The following is an 18,450-nucleotide window of genomic DNA, read 5'->3' as shown; positions in this document are numbered from 1 at the left end:
ACCCTTGACTGAACTTAATTGGGTCAGAGTACTGAACAATGTATGCCCCAGGGCACTGTCGAAAATAATACAGTAATTAGCCAGTAATTAGTGCAGCCTGGTATTGTACGTAGGGGTGTAATAGCCAATGAAGCAGAGAGCTTAACAGAGATATCAGGGCAAAGACGGTCAAAAAAAGCCCTGCTGAAAACATGGTCATCCCAGGGTGAACGTGCACACGCCCACAGTGGTCCCTCAGGGAATGTCATCAGAGGCTGCACTTGCAGGGGAAATAGGCCTCACTAAAATAAACTCGTGAGATCGCAAAACAAACAAACAAGAAAACAACAACAGAAACAAGGCAGGAAACCCCTTCCCTCACCAGACATCAAATCTCCTGATGCCTTGATCTTGGATTTCCCATCCTCTGGGACTGTGAGAAATAAATGTCTGTGGATTGTAAGCTCCGGTTCTTTGGTATATTTGTTATAGCAAACCGAACGAACTAAGATATAGCCCTCAACCAATATGGGTAAGATGGACAATGCCCAGCCCTGCACCCTCAGGTAGGTAACTCGGACATGTCTACGCTGTCTCCCAGAGCGCCCCAGAAGGAATGAGTCCCCGCTGCCCACAACAGGACCTTGCTTGATAATGCTCTCTACTGGTTTCCTTCCCCTCCCCATCTTACTTCCCGACTCCTCACTTGTGCTTCCTCACAAATAAACTACTCGCCTCAAAAACAAAAACAGCCCGGCCAGCGTGGCTCAGAGGTTGAGCATCAGCCTAGGATCCAGGAGATGGAGGTTCGATTCCCAGTCAGGGCACATGCCCGGGTGGCGGGCTCGGTCCCCAGCAGGGGGCGTGCAGGAGGCAGCCAATCAGTGACTCTCTCATCACTGATGTTTTTCTCTCTCTCTCTCCCTCTCCCTTCCTCTCTCTGAAATCAATAAAGATGTATTTAAAAAAACAAAAACAGCCCAGCCGGGCGAGGCTCAGCTGTTGAGCATCAACCTGGGATCCAGGCGATCGGGGTTCGATTCCCAGTCAGGGCACATGCTCGGGTTGTGGGCTCGATCAGTGACTCATCATTGATGTTTCTCTCTCTTTCTCTCTCTCCCCCTCTCCTTTCCTCTTCTGAAATCAATAAAGATATATTTTTTTAAAAAATAAAATAAAATAAGAAATAAAACAACAACAACAACAACAAAAACCCACAGGAAAGTGGGAGGGGAATCAGCACTATACAAAAAGGATATAATATATTACAATACAAAAGTAGTTTCATTTGAAAATTAATAAACGCAATTTACCATAATAACAGAGAGATGCAGAAAAAAGCATTTTTAAAAATTTAAATATCCATTTATGATGCATAAAACAAATAGAACAGTCTAAATCTGTAAAAGGGAAAAATATGTACAGATTTACCTTTCAACTGGCCAGTTGGGTTTCCATATGGAAGAAAGAAAACTTTAAAAAACACAGTTGGCCCTGGCCAGGTAGCTCAGTTGCTTAGTGTCACCCCCATACACCAAGGTTGCGGGTTCCATCTGCAGTCAAGGCACATACAAGAATCAACCAATGAATGCATAAATAAATGGAATAACAAATCGATGTTTCTCTCTCTCCAAAAAGAAAATCAATAAAAAATGAAATTAAAATCAACTTTAGTGAGGTATAATTTACATATGATAAAATATATCCTTTTTTTTTTTTTAAAGAAAAACATAGGAGAACACCTTTACAACCTTAAAATAGGCAAAGTTTTCTTAAATGGTGAGTAAAAACCTCTGGCCATTAAAAAAACAAATTGATAAACTGGATATTTTATGGTATTAAAATAAAAAAAATTCTCATCCAAAGATACCATTAAGGGGGTGAGAAGGAAACCCACAGGACCTGCATCCAGAATGTATCTGAAGGGTGGTACAATCCAAGGGAAAGACAGACTGTGGAAGAGATGAAGGGGCAGTGCTCAGTTCCCGGGAGGAGATGCACAAGACCCACGGGCCAGGGAAGCAGCTCTCAGTTAACTTCAGGCAGGTGCAGGTGGGAAGCACAGGCTTCCTCACACCCACCAGAAAGGTTACCATGGAGACACTGGGAGCGCCAAGCCTGTGCCGGGGCGGCCCCAGGCCTCTGCAGGGAGAGAGTAAATTGGAATAACCATTGGAACCTGTCCGGCAGAATCCATGCATATCCTGTGTTCCCCATGACTGGCATTTCACTGTCAGGAACAGACCCAAGAGAAAGGTGGGCACAGGTTTACCTAATGGCACTATTCTTAATAGCCCAAATCCAGAAACTGCCTAAGGTTCAACAGCAAAACTGATAAATAAATGGAAGTGTATGCACCATCGCAATACCGGGAATGGGAATGAAAAGGCCTCGAGCGTGTGGGAAAAGCTCTCAAATGCCCAAAGCAGTGCATCTTGTGTGATTCTGTTTATATGAAGTTCAAAGGCCAGCAAAACAAATCTATGAGTTAGAGGTTCAGAGAGCGCTACTTGGGCGAGCGAAGGGGAGCGTGAGGGGCCTCTGGAAAGGCTGGTCCTTGAGCTGGGTGCTGGATGCCCAGGTGCGCTCGCTTTGCAGATTCCTCAAGCTGGACTCTAAAGTGCACTTTTCTATGGTTATATCATAGCTCAGTAAAATCTTTTTAAAGTAATTATTTATAAAGTCATAAGATCATTAACAGAAGGATTCTCGCTGAGCTCTGCAGGGCTGACTCTGGTGCTGCTGGGCCAGCCTGAGAGCAGCCTACCACCCCCAGGCCCACGACAGCTGGGGCTCCAGCCACCCTCCGGGTGACACTACACGAGGCAGCGGCTGACCACGAGGACTACCCTAGTTTATTCAAACTGGTGGAGGACCTCAAGACCCGGGAAAGCAAGGACCAGACGTGGAACTGAATGTGAGGCATCCCGTGGGTCATCAAGCCCCGCAACCATGTGCTGAGCCTGTCGTTTCCCATCCTGGGAAGTCATAGAGGGCTAGCACGCCGGGCACAGTCAGCAACACACGCCCTGCAAGGGAGGTGAGCATTACAGCACTGATGTGAGTGCAGGTGACGTAAAAGCTTTGGCTTCTGTGATGACATAGTGCGCAGTGGTTGATGTGCTCTTTGAGGATGCTGGTGTTAAAGTCAATCCCCAGATATTACAGATAATGAATTGGGAAAGATCACAAGGAGGTTCACCATGGAGCTGGCAAAGAAGGGCGTCATTGGTCCTGGCATTGATGTGCCTGCCCCAGACATGAGCACGGCGGGACATGTCCCGGATTGCTGACACCTATGATATTAAGGCCCATACCTGTGTCACTGGTCAGCCCATCAGTCAGGGTAGAATCCATGGACGGATCTCTGCTACTGGCCAGGCAGTTTTCCATGGGATTGAAAACTTTGTCAGTGAAGCTTCTTACGTGAGCATTTTAGGAATGACACCAGGGTTTGGAGATAAAACTGTTGTTGTTCAGGGATTTGGTAATGTGGGCCTGCACTCTATGAGGTATTTGTATCGCTTTGGTGCTAAATGTGTTGGTGTTGGTGAATCTGATGGAGCACATGGAATCCAGATGGTACTGACCCAAAGGAACTGGAAGACTTCAAATTGCAACATGGATCAATCCTGGGCTTCCCCAAGGCAAAGCTTTATGAAGGGAGCATCTTAGAGGCGGACTGTGACATACTGACCTCTGCTGCCAGTGAGAAGCAGCTGACCAAGTCCAGTGCACCCAGAATCAAAGCCAAGAGCATCACTGAAGGTGCCAATGGACAAACAACTCCAGAAGCTGATCAGATTTTCCTGGAGAGGAGCATTATGGTTCCAGATCTCTACTTGAATGCTGGAGGAGTGACAGTGTCTTACTTCGAGTGGCTGAAGAACCTAAATCATGTCAGCTATGACAGTTTGACCTTCAAGCATAAAAGAGATTCTAACTACCACTTGCTCATGTCTGTTCAAGAAAGTTCGGAAAGAAAATTTGGAAAGCACGTTGGAACTATCCCTGTTGTGCCCACAGCAGAATTCCAAGACAGGACCTCGGGCATCTGAGAAAGACATCAGGCACTCTGGTTTAGGCCAGGTAACTCATGTGCACAGCCATGAAGTATAACCTGGGATTGGACCTGAGAACAGCTGCCTACATCAGTGCCACTGAGAAAGTCTTCAAGGTGTACAGGGAAGCCGGCCTGACCTTCACGTAGATGGACTGCAGCTGACTTCTTCACTGCCCTCCTCACCTCCTCCTCTGTAGACCTAATGCAGGTTTACATGTAGCCACACATCTTTCTCTCATTACTTATTAGATAATGGACACATTCTCACAGGTCAATAATAATCAGCCCCTTAAGAAAAAAGAAATTGGTGTGCCCTCCCTCCTTGGAGTATGCCAGTGCCTTTCCCTTCCTCCTCTCTTCCCCCACAGGCATGCATCTCCTAAACTCGGGACCCCATGAGATTTGCAACCAGGGGAGCAATGGGCAGCAGCAGCTTGTCCCAGCTAGCCCCCTGCACCTGTCCCCAAGGCCCTCTTTTCTCTGACTTTCCAGTGAGCCAGAGCAGCCCAGCCTAGGCCCTAGCCTGTTGCTTCTTCTGTGCTAAACCCTTCCTTGTTTCACTGTCCCCAGCTTTAATAAACATACTTCCAAAATAAATTTTAAAAATTAAAGGTAGGGAATCATGTACAAAGCTGAAAGTAGATGCCAGAGAGCCGTTTGGGTGTCCCGGCTGCACCGCCTTGCTCCACAGCTGCTTCCCTGCAGTCAGAGCTGTGGCCCGGAAGGCACCTGGGGTCCAAGAGCAGCCGGTTGCCTGTTGCTTCAGCTCTGGCCAAGTCTGAGACGTGCTGTAACTTTCACACGTTTAAGAAGCAGGCGTAGCCCTGGCCGGTTGGCCTGCTGGTTAGAGCGTTGGCCTGCGGACTAAAGGGCCCCAGGTTTGATTCCAGCCAAGGGCACAAACTTCGGTTGCAGGCTCCATCCCCGGCCCCAAGCGTGCAGGAGGCAGCCGGTTGACGTGTGTCTCTCACGTTGATGTTTCTTTCTCTCTCTCCCTCCATCCCACTCTCTCTGAAACGCAACGGGAAAAATGTCATCTGGTGAGGATCAAAAGAAAAAGCAGGTGCATGGCATTTCAGAAGGTAGCATAGTCCCCATGTGAGCTATTAGTATTTTATGTCAGCAAAAGAACTCAACTTTATAGATTGCAAACAAAAATAAAAGCTGTTTCTCTTTATGCATTTTATTCTTTAGAATAAGTACATGCTACTGTAATAAAATTGCCTTTAATCACTTAATAAGCCAAAAAGAAAAAAGGATTTTTAGCCTAGGTTCTGCCAAAACAGACACTTTCTTAGTCTGCGCGGGCTGCTCTAACGAAGATACCACAGACTAGGTGGCTTATGAACAACGGAAATTTCTTTCTCACAGTCTGTGCTGGGAAGTCCTAGCTCAAGGTACCGGCAGATCTGGGTCCGGTGAGAGCCCTCCTCCTGGTTCACAGGCTGTTGTCTTCTCACCGTGTCCTCACGTAGCGGAAGGGGCCAGGGAGCTCTCGTGTCTCTTTTATAGGGACACTAATCCCAAACATGCGAATTCCGCCCTCATGACCTAATCACCTCCCAAAGGACTCACCTCCCAGGGCGATCACATTGGGGATCAGGCAGATGAATTGGGGGGACGTAAACATCTATCTATAGATACTAATCCCTGGATAATGATCATAACCCTAACTCAGGCCCATTTTACAGATGGGAAAACCAAGGCTCACCATCACTTCCCCCAGGCTGGGATTCTCTGACCGCAAACTCTGGCCATAGAGGCCACCAGGTCCTGCCAGACGATGACTGCTCATAACGGCCAACGGCAGTGGTGTCTGGTGAGAGCACCCACCCTGCTCAGAAAGTGCTGGCACGGCACACACATTAGTGATATGAAGCATGTGCTATAGAAAACTTTTTTTTTATCCTCAGGTGAGGATATTTTTCCCATTGCTTTTCAGAGAGAGTGGAAGGGAGGGAGGGAGAGAGAGAAAAACATCGATGTGAGAGAAACACATCGATTGGCTGCCTCCCACACGCCCCCGACCTAGGCCAGGGATCAAGCCTGCAACCGAGGTACATGCCCTTGGCCGGAATCGAACCCGGAACCCTTCAGTCCATACGCGGATGCCCTAACCACTGAGCCTTGTCCTGTGCACCAGAAAGTTGCCAGTTCGATCCCCATTCAGGGTGCATGAGGGAGGCAGCCGATCGATGTTTCTCTCACATTGATGTTTCTCACTCTCCCTTTCTCTCTTTAAAAATCAATAAAAACATTATTTTTTAAAAAACATTTTTTATAAAGCACAGAGGGAATTCGACATGCCAGATACAAGGAATGTATTACACCTCTATCTTCCTACAGAATGAAATGTAGATTGGTTTAAACAAACAAAACAAACAAAAGAAAAGAAATAAAATTTAATAAAAATTATATATAACTATATAGAGTGGTTAGACAAGTATAGTGATTACATAAATATTGAAAGACTGAAGAAAAGGTGTACCTAGTGCTAAAATTAGTTCCAAGGGGTGCAGCTATGCATATACACACTATCTCTGTAGATTGGTAAAGGTATGCATTTGTGTGTATATAGTGATTAGATAAATATGATGTTTAAATGGATACTATGTGTAGAACTCATTTCTTCAGATTTCTTGATAGATAACACAGTGATTCGATAAATATATACTCAGATATTTAATAGTTATGTACAGTTGTTAAGGCACCTGGACTCTTGAAAAGTTTTTCCCACCAGAAGCTCATCAGTTCAAGCAGAGAGTGGTCCTGCCCAGTGCTGTGCCCTAGGGCACCAATGGGAACACACACCCAACGAGGCAGCCCCAGCCAGTGGCAAAGCTGGATGAGAAATGTGAGAAAGTGATGGTGAGGGTATTGAACCAGCTCTGAGCCCCCAGTATGTACCAGGTGACACCTCGTTTCAAATTACCTCCAGAGGAAAATTATTCTATTATCCCCAAGTTAGAGTAGAGGAAACTGGGGCCCAAAATGGAACATTTGGCACACTGGTGACTCGAGAAACCTTTTCAATGTTGTGACAATTAGTGGGCTAGTCCTGGTTTTTAAATAAAACTTCAAGTACGAACGAATTTGCTGATACCCAAATCTATCCCTCACCCCAACCCAGGTGTGTCTCAGAGTGCGAGCTGCAGGAGGGCAGGAATAATGCTGAAACAGTCTTTCGCTGCCACCTTCTGGCTGGTGGGGATGGGCTCCACCCTGTTTCCCCGCAAGTGAAAACCAGCGTGGGATCCTGTGCCCTTATCTGCCTAACTCAGGGCCAGCCCCCGGTAAGGCCCAGGGCGGGTAAAATGATGGGCCTGGTGGGCCTGTGGCCTGAGGGGGCAGTTTCTGTGCCTGGCCTGGAAGGAAACACAAAGGAGACATCTGAAGCCAAAGAAATTTCAGAGAGATAAGCAAACACAGGGAGGCACTGAGAGACACCTGGATACAGCAAAGATACAGAAATAAGGATGTGAATGACTCAGAGACCCAAAGGGAAGAGACAGAGAAGACCCAGGAAGAAACGCCAGGGGACTCAAGGCCGGGCCTGTGGGAGGGTGCTCCAGCAGGAAGGCCCAACCCCTGCTGTTCTCCTGCACTCCCAGGCAGTGCTCCAGTCCCCACAGAGCACCCAGCACCCGCTTTCAGAAGGTCCTGGGCACTCAAATTCCTCGTCCTTTCTGGGATTTACTGGAACAAATCAGTTTATCGCAGGGTTTTCCCCAGGATAGGCGAGGACTCTGCCTCTGCCACGGGAGGCCCAGCTCGACAGCTTCCACCGTCCGGTTATCCCGTCTCTTCAGGTGAGCAAGTTTGCCTGTCTCCTTTGCATACATGATGTGTATTTTCACATCCGTAAAACTCTGGAGCACCTGCCTAGGAGAAAACAAGACCGACTCGCGGCTTCCTTCTATCTGGCTCTGGCCCACAGAGGCTGATAAAGGTGGAGGGCCTAGAGATTGTCCCCGGGCTTTGCTGAGGACCCAGCCTGGCTGCTGGAGGACAGAATTTAGCCTAACCCAGTGTGGGCAGCCTGTGGCTCGTCTGCCCGAGGAAGTCAGCTCAGCTCACCACTTACCAGCAGAACCGAGCCCGCCTCCTTGCTGGCACTTAGCAGGCTCCTGGAGGATGCGCCCGAGATAACAGGGAGGGACTAGTGAAGGCAGGAAAGGCTGGCCTCCCGCGCTCAGCCCGCCCTCCGCCTGCATTACCTTCTTACCCCCCCCATTACCCTCTTTCACCCCCCACCCCCACCCCCGTCTCACCCAGGCACACTCAGGTTTCTTCAGCAAACACCGCACTACCCACGGCCCGGAGGCCTGGATTGTGAAACCTGACCGCTGTGTCTGCCTCGGGCGGGCCTGCAGCGTGTGGGTGCTTGACTTCGTGCAGGAAAGATTTCACAAAATGAGTTTTAAGAGTGTATTTCTTGCCCTGGCTGGGTGGCTCAGTGGTTAGAGCATCGGCTCTCGGACTGAAGGGCATGTGCCTCGGTTTCCGGCTCGATCCCTGGCCCCGGTTGGGGCGCGTTCAGGAGGCAACCAATCGATGTGTCTCTCTCACATCGATGTTCCTCTCTCTCCCTTCCACTCTTTCTGCAAAGCAATGGAAAACGTATCCTCGAGTGAGGATTTTTTTAAAAAAGTTCTTTATTAAAGCTGGGGACAGTAAGAGTTTAGGAGAAAGAAAATTAAAAGTTCATGCCTGGGATAAGGTGTGGGGGCCCCAGAGAGAGCCCCACCCTGGTGTCCTTTGTCTTCAGGCCTTTAGTTTCCTTGTTCAGGGAACCCTGGGGGAGGTCTCAGGGGAGGGTTTCAGCAAAATATTCATCAGCTTTCTAGGTGTGTTTTTAATACGTTGATGACCAAAATGAGAGCATAGAGGGACCAGGGTCATTTTCTGGTCAGCTTTGCCTCTATCTTGGATTTGTTTGGTTCTAATTGGGTTTTCTGTTACTTATTCCCCTGACTGTTTGGCTGGCACTAAGGGCACTAATTGTGTCTCTTATCTATCTCCCGGATTCGGGTGATTTAAGCTATTTACTCTCTGGTTGGGGAGAAGAGGTGTAGACCATTTGTTCTCAAGTGTCCTAGGTTGGGGAAGATAAGATCTTGACTAGCTGGCTGGCTATAAATTGTTTGACTTATTTGGCCCTATTTGTCAAACCATTTGCCTCCCTTTCCCTTTTCCCACTTGTCAAAAATCCTCCTAATATCTAACTATCCTGCCTCTTCGCCACTTTCTAACTGTTCTCCATGCCCTGCTCCCCCAAATATCACAGAATTTCAGCAGTGTCAACTTCATGGTGCTGTTGTGAAGACTCAGTGAGTTAATATTGCAAAGTGAGGTACTGAACAGGGGTAAGACCGGGGACTCTGGAGTCAGGCCAGCCTTGGAGAACTCACTTAATCCCTCCAAACTTCGGTTTCTCATCTGTAAAATGGGCATAATGACTCTAATCGCATGGGTTATATCTAATTAAATGTATGCGAGACCCTGAAGGCACTGAGGTGTGAAACTTGGCCCCTGTGGCTTTGGAGGCCCTGCCCCCGCAGCTGTGCCTCCTGGCCCTTAGCCTGCCTCTCCATCTCCGGGAAGACCAGCCTGCCCAGCCCACGGCTGCTGGTTCTCAGAACAAGCCCCTGTTCCCACTGCAGAAACCGCTGTGCTGCTCACGTAAAACACCCTGCAGGCCTTTCGCAAATTATCAGTCCCTTTGCTCCTTCAGAGCCTCCCCTCCCGGCATTCAAGAAGAGTCCTTAATTATGCTAATGGTGCTCGGCTGATTTTCTTGCACGATGTAAACAATAAAGTGAGTGGGCAGGACCCTTAACTGCGCCACCTTTACTGGGACAGGTGAAGCTGCCCACGTAGACTCTGCCTCGCTCTCTTTCCTCCCTTTCCGAGGTAGCCCCAGTCTGAACTGTGCACTCTTTAAATGTTATCTATTCTGGTACTTTCATCTGTGGATGAAAAAGGGATGCTATAATAGATTATAAATTCCTAACTAAGCAGGTCAGGGTGGGCAGTCATGCCCCAGGCCTATACCTTCTTTAGTGAAAGGTTCTAAGCGAGCCCTGTTGGCTGTTCTTGTACATCCAGGTTAACACACCTTTGAAATACCAGAAGTAATACCCCTTAAAGGAGGTATTAACATGAGCGCACATAATCTAGTTAACTATTCTCTAATCCAACCCCCACCTTGCTTTCTCTTTAATTTCAAATGCATAAAAGAAGCTGCAAAGCTGTTATTTTTGGGGAGCATTTTAAGTATTATTCTGCAGCATATATCATCATTTGGCTCAAATAAACACAAAATTCTCTACAGTTCTGGACATTCTTACATGGACACATTTATAGTTTTACCACATATGCAGTCTCGAGCTATATATAAACAGTATTCTTCTGCAACTTTGTTTCCTTGGATATGCTATTTAACATAATCCATGTGTGTATACATGACTAGTATACACTAGCTTCACTGCAAAATAAACTTCTAACCCACAAAGATGCCATAATTATCTTTCTTCTGTCAACTGAAGGTGAGCAAAGCTTGCTACCCCAAAATGTGCCTCTTTGGGAATATTGATTATTTTAGGCTGCTTAATTTTAACAAACAGCAGAGGGGAGAAGATAACACAACCCAGTAGAAGTTATCCTTTGTAAGAGGACATTTACATTTGTAAGGGAAATCTCCCTCTGTAAGCGGAGAAGGCCCTGAATTTAAATCTGCCTAACAATCTTACCCTTGTTTATCATGCTTTACCCCGTAACTTCCCAGAAATGACTCTTCACCAAAAACATCTTCTTTTGTTTTTAGCTGAAATGGATGGTATTTAAGGTGATGGCTTCCACCATTTTGGCGAGTTATTCAGTGTTCTTAGGTCTCTCCCATGTAAACAGGAGGTGTACATGTTATTACATGTAAACTTTATTTCATTTTCCCCCACATACTCTATCTCAATTTGATTATTAGACCAGCCAAAAGAACCTTCAATGGTAGAGGAAAATTTTTCTTCCCTAATACATTGTTTCTTGGGTTATTTACATTATTATTAAAAGCAATCCTGATGGGGCTGTTGGAGTCCCAGGCATTCCTGTTAAAGGGCCCACACGCAGATTTACTGAGACTCGCTCACTCTGAGCTCCAGCCTTGGGGCAGCAATACGAAAGGTGCCAGGGACATACCCAGATGAACTGAATTGCCTGGTTTCAGGGTGAGGGCTGGAGGGGGAGCTTTCTCCCAGACATAGGTGGGTGCCATATCTGAGTCTCCATCAACTGGCTTATATTGTTTGCCCACTTCTGGTGATTCCCTGAGACCTTACTCCACCCAACTTACACGCCCACCCAAGCTGCTTCCAGTGACAGTTCCATACAAATGGCCTGTCTTGGCTCATGCTGCAGACTATTGTAAAATCTCTCAAAGGCCCACAAACCCCAAACAAGTAGTATCTGGCCTCAGTATGTCCCATAACTCTTGCTAAGCAGCCCCAAGCCTGGCATTTAGCAGTAGCCGGCCTTGTTTCAAAGCTAGGCCTCTCCTCAGCACCTCCAAGTCCAGCAGAAGTGGCAACCACCTGCAGATTGCTTAGTAGCTAATGCCAAGGGGCTCTGGGCAGGGAAAAGGCAGCGGCTGACCTTGGACTACACTGCCAGGGAAACCCCTGGGCCAGGCCACCCAGTGGATAGCTTTAGACCACAATCGGGTACCACCCAACCACCTCCATGAGCGACACACTCAAGTGATGGACTCAGCAGGCACCAGAGCCCCACTGAAGTAAGTCCTGATCTGTGGGGTGGGCCCCTGCACAGAAGATCCTCTGCTATAGTCAAGGTGGGTCCTCTCAGCCAATCAGCCTAGAGGTCAATCCCTCCCATTGATATGCCAACAGCAATCAAGGACCCGTCAGAAATGAATACATAACTGAAATGAAGAATACACTAAAAGGAATAAACAGAAGATTAGATGAAGCAGAGGACCGAGTCAGCAATTTGGGAGATAAGGAAGCAGAAAACACCCAATGAGAACAACAACAAAAAATTTTTTTTTAAAATGAAGATAGTTTAAAGGGCCTCCAGGACAACATCAAGCATACCAATATTTACATCATAGAGGTACCAGAGGAGAAAAGAGAGAGCAAGGAATTGGAAACCTATTTGAAAAAATAATAACAGAAAACTGCCCTAACCTGGTGAAGGAAACAGACACAAAAGTTCAGGAAGTCAGAGAGTCCCAACAAGATAAACTCAAAGAGGCCCACATCAAGATACATTATAATTAAAATGCCAAAGTTTAAAGACAAAGGATCTTAAAAGCTGCAAGAGAAAAGCAGTTAATTACCTACAAGGGCTTTTTCACAACGGATTTGCCACCACAACACAGGTGTCTTGAAAACCACCACTAAATCAAACCCAAAATGAGAAAGGAAAAGACTCATAACAACATTGTCGTCATTGGACACGTAGATTCTGGCAAGTCTACCACTACTAGCCATCTGATCTACAAATGTGGTGGGATCGACAAAAGAACCATTGAAAAATCTGCGAAGGAGGCAGCTGAGATGGGGAAGGGCTCCTTCAAGTATGCCTGGATCTTGGATAAACTGAAAGCTGAACGTGAGCGTGGTATCACCATTGATATCTCCCTGTGGAAATTCGAGACCAACAAGTATTATGTGACCCTCATTGATGCCCCAGAACACAGAGACTTAATCAAAAACATGATTACAAGCACATCTCAGGCTGATTGTGCTGTCCTGATTGTTGCTGCTGGTGTTGGTGAATTTGAAGCAGGTATCTCCAAGAATGGGCAGACCCGTGAACATGCCCTTCTGGCTTACACACTGGGTGTGAAACAACTGATTGTTGGTGTTAACAAAATGGATTTCACTGAGCCACGCTACAGCCAGAAGAGATAAGAGGAAATTGTTAAAGAAGTCAGCACCTACATTAAGAAAATTGGCTACAACCCTGACACAGTAGCATTTGTGCCAATTTCTGGTTGGAATGGTGACAACATGCTTGAGCCAAGTGCTAATATGCCTTGGTTCAAGGCATGGAAAGTCACCCGTAAAGATGGTAATGCCAGTGGAACCACACTGCTTAAAGCCCTGGATCACATCTTACCACCAACTCGTCCAACAGACAAGCCCCTGCGCCTGCCCCTCCAGGATGTCTACAAAATTGATGGTATTGGTACTGTCCCTGTGGGCCCAGTGCAGACTGGTGTTCTCAAGCCCAGCATGGTGGTCACCTTTGCTCTAGTCAATGTTACAACTGAAGTAAAGTCTGTTGAAATGAATGTCAAGAATGAGTCTGTCAGAGATGTTCGTCATGGCAATGTGGCTGGTCACAGCAAAAATGACCCACTAGTGGAAACAGCTGGCTTCATAACTCAGGTGATTATCCTGAAACATCCAGGCCAAATCAGTGCTGGGTATGCACCTGTGCTGGATTGTCACACAGCTCATATTGCTTACAAATTTGCTGAGCTGAAGGAGAAGACTGATCGTCGTTCTGGGAAAAAGCTGGAAGATGGCCCTAAGTTTCTGAAATCTGGTGATGCTGCCATCGGTGATATGGTGCCTGGCAAGCCCATGTGTGTTGAGAGCTTCTCTGACTACCCTCCTCTCGGCTGTTTTGCTGTTCATGACATGAGACAGACAGTTGCTGTTGGTGTCATCAAAGCAGGGGACAAGAAGGCAGCTGGAGCTGGCAGAGTCACCAAGTCTGCCCAGGAAACTCAGACGGCTAAATGAATATTATCCCCAATACCTGCCACCCCAGTCTTAATCAGTGGTGGGAGAACGGTCTCCGAACTGTTTGTCTAAATTGGCCATTTAAGTTTAATAGTAAAAGGCTGGTTAATGATTACAATGCATCGTAAAACCTTCAGAAGGAAAGGAGAATGTTTTGTGAACCATTTGGGTTTTTGTGTGTGTGGCAGTTTTTAAGTTATTAGTTTTTAAAATCAGTACTTTTTAATGGAAACAACTCGACCAAAAATCTGTCACAGAATTTTGAGACCCATTAAAACAGTTTAATGAGAAACCTGTGTGTTCTTTTGGTCAACACGGTAACCTTCTGTTATACTACTTAGGTAAAAGACTTCAGAGTTGCTCATGACCTATCTCTGATGTTATATCTGCTGATACTTTAGCATTGGATAATTCTGTTAACTTTTTTCTGGGTGGGAACTTTGGGGGTTGGGGTTTTTTTTTGTTTTGTTTTTCACTTAAGGGGAGGAATCCTCTGTTTACATAGTAAAAGCTATGGGAGGGGATCTGTTGGTATAACACTAAATAGGTTAGGATAGATAACCAGTAACTTAGTTATGTATAAACTAGTTTATAAAGGCCAAATTCTGTTATATTAAAGTCCACATGTTACCATATAAAATTCTGTAGTTACATCAATATTGAGTAAATTTGTTGGTGTGTCAAATTTTAGTTTTCTGGTTTTACTGGGATGTGAATTCACATTTACAAATACTTGAGGTAGTTTAACAACCTAAAGTGAGGCTTAAATAGTATTACTGTCTCGTCTACAATTAATTGTATCCAGATTCTAGGAAAAATAAATGATGCTGGAAGTTGGGAAAAAAAAAAAAAAATTACCTACAAGGGAACGCCCATAAGGCTATCAGCTGAATTCTCAACAGAAAGTTTGCAGGCCAGAAGGGATTGGCATGAAATAGGCAAAGTGATGAAAAAAAACAAGGACCTTCAAGATTACTCTACCCAGCAAAGCTATCATTTAAATTTTTTTTTATTTGAAAAAGAGAGAGGAAGGGGGAGGGAGAGAGAGACATTGATTTGTTCTTCCACTTATTCACACATTCATTTGTTCATTTTTGTATGTGCCCTGACCAGGGATTGAACCCACAGCTTTGACATATTGGGATGACACTGTAACCAACTGAGCTACCCGGCCAGGGCTATCCAGCAAAACTATCATTTAGAATCAAAGGACAGATAAATAGCTTTTTAGATAAGGAAAAGCTAAAGAAGTTCATCACCACCAAACCAGTACTACATGAAATGTTGAAGGGTCTTCTTTAAGAAGAAAAATTAAAAGATCAAAAATATGAATAATAAGCCTAGCTGGGCATGGCTTAGCAGTTGAGCATCGACCTAGGATCCAGGAGATTGTGGTTTGATTTCTGGTCAGGGCACATGCCCAGGTTGCAGGCTCGATCCCCAGTGGGGGGCATGTAGGAAGCAGCATATCAATGACTCTCTCATCCTTGATGTTTCCATCTCTCTCTCCCTCTCCTTTCCTCCCTCTGAAATCAATAAAGATGTATTTAAAATATATATATGAATGATAAAATGGCAATAAATACATATTTATCAACAATTACTTTAAACACAAATGGGTTAAATGCTCAAATCAAAAGACACAGGGTGGAGCTGGTCTTGGTTCACAGCTTGGCCTCTCCTGGGCACCTCCAAGCCCAGCACCAGTAGCAGCCATCTGCAGATTGCTCTGTAGCCTGTGCTGAGTGGCTCCAGTCAGGGCGCAGGCAGTGGGTGACCTTGCACCTCCAAGAAGGCCCCAGAGCCAGTGTACCTGGTGGACAGTTTCAGACCACACCATATTACAACCCTACCACTTCCATGAGCAACACCCTCAAGGGGTGGACTTGGTGAGCACAGAAGCTCCACTGAAACAAGTCCTGCTCCATAAGGTTAGCTCCTACACAGCAGCTCCTCTGCTATAGTTGCAGCTGATCCTTGAAGCCTATTAGCCTGGGGGTCAATTCCTCCCATTGACACCAACATCAATCAAGACTCAACTACAACAGAACAGTTCACATAGCCCACACAGAGGCACACCTGGAGTGCCCAGCTCAGGTGACCAGGGAGGCTGTGCCACTGGGCCCTACAGCACACCCACTACACAAGGCCACTATACCAAGTCTGGGAGACTTAGTGGTTCTACTTAATACATAGACACAAACTTAGGGAAGCAGCCAAAATGCAGAGACAAAGAAATAGGTGCCAAATAAAAGAAGAGGAGAAATCTCCAGAAAATGAACTAAATGAAATGAAGGCAAGCAAACTACTGGATACAGAGTTCAAAACAATGGTTATAAGGATGCTCAAGAAACTTAGTGAAAACTTCAACAGCATGAAAAAGGACATAGAAATTATTTTTAAAAGAACTAGCCAGAAATGAAGAACATGAAGGATACACTAACTGAAATGAAGAATAATTTACAGTAAATCAGCAGTAGAGTAGATGAAGCCAAGAATCAAATCTGCGATTTGGGAGATAAGGAACCAAAAAACACCCAATCAGAACAGCAAAGAGAAAAAGAAGATAGTGTAAGGGGCCTCTGGGAAAACTTCAAGAGCGCCAACATTCAAATCATGGAGGAGCCAGAAGGAGAAGAGAGAGAGCAAGGACTTGAAAACCTATTTGAAAAAATAATGACAGAGAACTTCCCTAACCTGGTTAAGGAAATAGACATGCAAGTCTAAGAAGTGCAGAGTCCCAAACAAGAGGAACCCAAAGAGGCCCACACCAGGACATATCACAATGAAAATGTAAATGGTTAAAGACAAAGAGAGAACATTAAAAGCAGCAAGGAAAAAACAGCTGGTTACCTACAAGGGAGCTCCCATAAGACTGTCAGCTGATTTCTCAACAGAAACATCAGAGGCCAGAAGTGAGCGGCAAGAAATATTTAAAGTGATGAAAAGGGAGGACATACAACCAAGATTACTCTACACAGCAAAGCTATCATTTACAATTGAAGGACAGATAAAGAGCTTCCCAGACAAGAAAAAACTAAAGGAGTTCATCACCACCAAACAAGTATTACACGAAATGTTAAGAAGAAGAGGGGGAAAAAAGATTAAAAATATGAACAATAAAATGGCAAGGCCTAGCCAATTTTTCTCAGTGGTTAGAGCATTGGCCCTCAGACTGAAGCGTCCTGGGTTCGATTGTGGCCAAGGGCACGTACCTTGGTTGCAGGCTCCATTCCCAGTCCCAGTCGGGGTGTGTGCAGGAGGCAACCAATTGATATGTCTCTCTCACATTGATGTTTCTCTCTCTCTCTCTCTCTCTCTCTCTCTCTTTATCTCTCTCCCTTTTCCCTCTCTCTGAAAAGCAATGGGAAATAAATATCCTTGGGGGAGAATTAAAAAAAAAGGCAAGAAATACAGATCTATCAACAACTGAATCTAAAAAACAACATAAACTAACAAGCAGAACAGAAAGATTCATAGGATACATTTTGATGGTTGCCAGATGGGAAGAGGAGGGTTGGGGGATGGGTGAAAAAGATGAAGGGGTTAAGAAGTACAAATTGGTTGAATACTCATGGGGATGTAAAGCACAGCACAGGGAATGGGAATGTAGTCAATAATATTCTAATAACTATGTCTGCTATCACATGGGTAGGAGAATTATTGGGATGATCACTTAGTAAGTTATGTAATGTCAAATCACTGGGGTGTGCACCTGAAACTAATATAATACTGTATGTCAACTGTAATTGAAAAATAAAAAATGACTAAGTTGGGGGGAAAAGACAGAGGGTGGCTGAATGGATAAGAAAACAAGACATAGCTGTCTACAAGAGACTCACTTCAGATCAAAGACCCACACAGAATGAAATTAAAGGAATAGAAAAAGATATTTCATGAAAATGGAAACAAACAAACAAAAAAAGCTGGGGTAGCAATACTTATACCAGACAAAACAGACTTTAAAACAAAGACTATAACAAGAGACAAAGAAGAACTCATCAATTCCACTTCTGAGTATTCATCCAAAGAAACCGAAAACACTAAATCGAAAAGACATATGTACCCACATGTTCATGGCAGCATTATTTACAAGAGCCCAGATATGGAAGCAACCTAAGTGTCCATCAAAAGACAAATGAATGGCCTGGCTGGGCATGGCTCAGCAGTTGAGCATCGACCTAGGATCCAGGAGATCGGGGTTCGATTCCCGGTCAGGGCACATGCCTGGGTTGTGGGCTAGGCAGCCGATCAATGACTCTCTCATCATTGATGTTTCTATCTCTCTCTCTCTCCCTCTCCTTTCCTCTCTCCGAAATCAATAAAGACATGTTTAAAAAAAAAAAAAAAAAAGACAAATGGATAAGCCCTGGCCAGGTAGCTCAGTCGGTTAGAGCGTCATCCCAATACATCAAGGTTGTGGGGTCAATCCCCAGTCAGGGCACATATAAGACTCAATGAATGCATCAATAAGTAAAACAACAAATTGATATCTGAAATGCAGAGCAATAAATTAAAAAAAAAATTCAAAGACAAATGGATAAAAGAATGGTACATACATACAATGGAATATTACTCAGCCATAAAAATGAATCAGTCTTGTTCTTTTCCTCCCTGGCTGCTTGAAGATTGGCTGCCATC

At 45.3% G+C, this 18,450-nt stretch overlaps 2 pseudogenes across 2 annotated transcripts; both read left to right on the top strand.

Moving 5' to 3' along the window:
* The first annotated feature begins 516 nt into the window (after positions 1 to 516).
* On the top strand, positions 517 to 4,189 carry LOC308567254 (glutamate dehydrogenase 1, mitochondrial pseudogene; annotated as a pseudogene). Its single transcript has 2 exons — positions 517 to 545; positions 2,756 to 4,189. The product of its transcript is annotated as a glutamate dehydrogenase 1, mitochondrial pseudogene (transcript).
* Positions 4,190 to 12,468: 8,279 nt separating this feature from the next.
* LOC308566834 (elongation factor 1-alpha 1 pseudogene) lies at positions 12,469 to 13,809 on the top strand (annotated as a pseudogene). The gene has a single exon. The product of its transcript is annotated as an elongation factor 1-alpha 1 pseudogene (transcript).
* Positions 13,810 to 18,450: the final 4,641 nt, after the last annotated feature.

Source organism: Miniopterus schreibersii (genome assembly GCF_964146895.1).
Source record: "Miniopterus schreibersii genome assembly, chromosome: 14".
Classification (NCBI taxonomy): domain Eukaryota; kingdom Metazoa; phylum Chordata; class Mammalia; order Chiroptera; family Miniopteridae; genus Miniopterus; species Miniopterus schreibersii.
The sequence above is the reverse complement of the archived record's forward strand: the minus strand, read 5'-3'. Positions and strand labels throughout refer to the sequence as shown.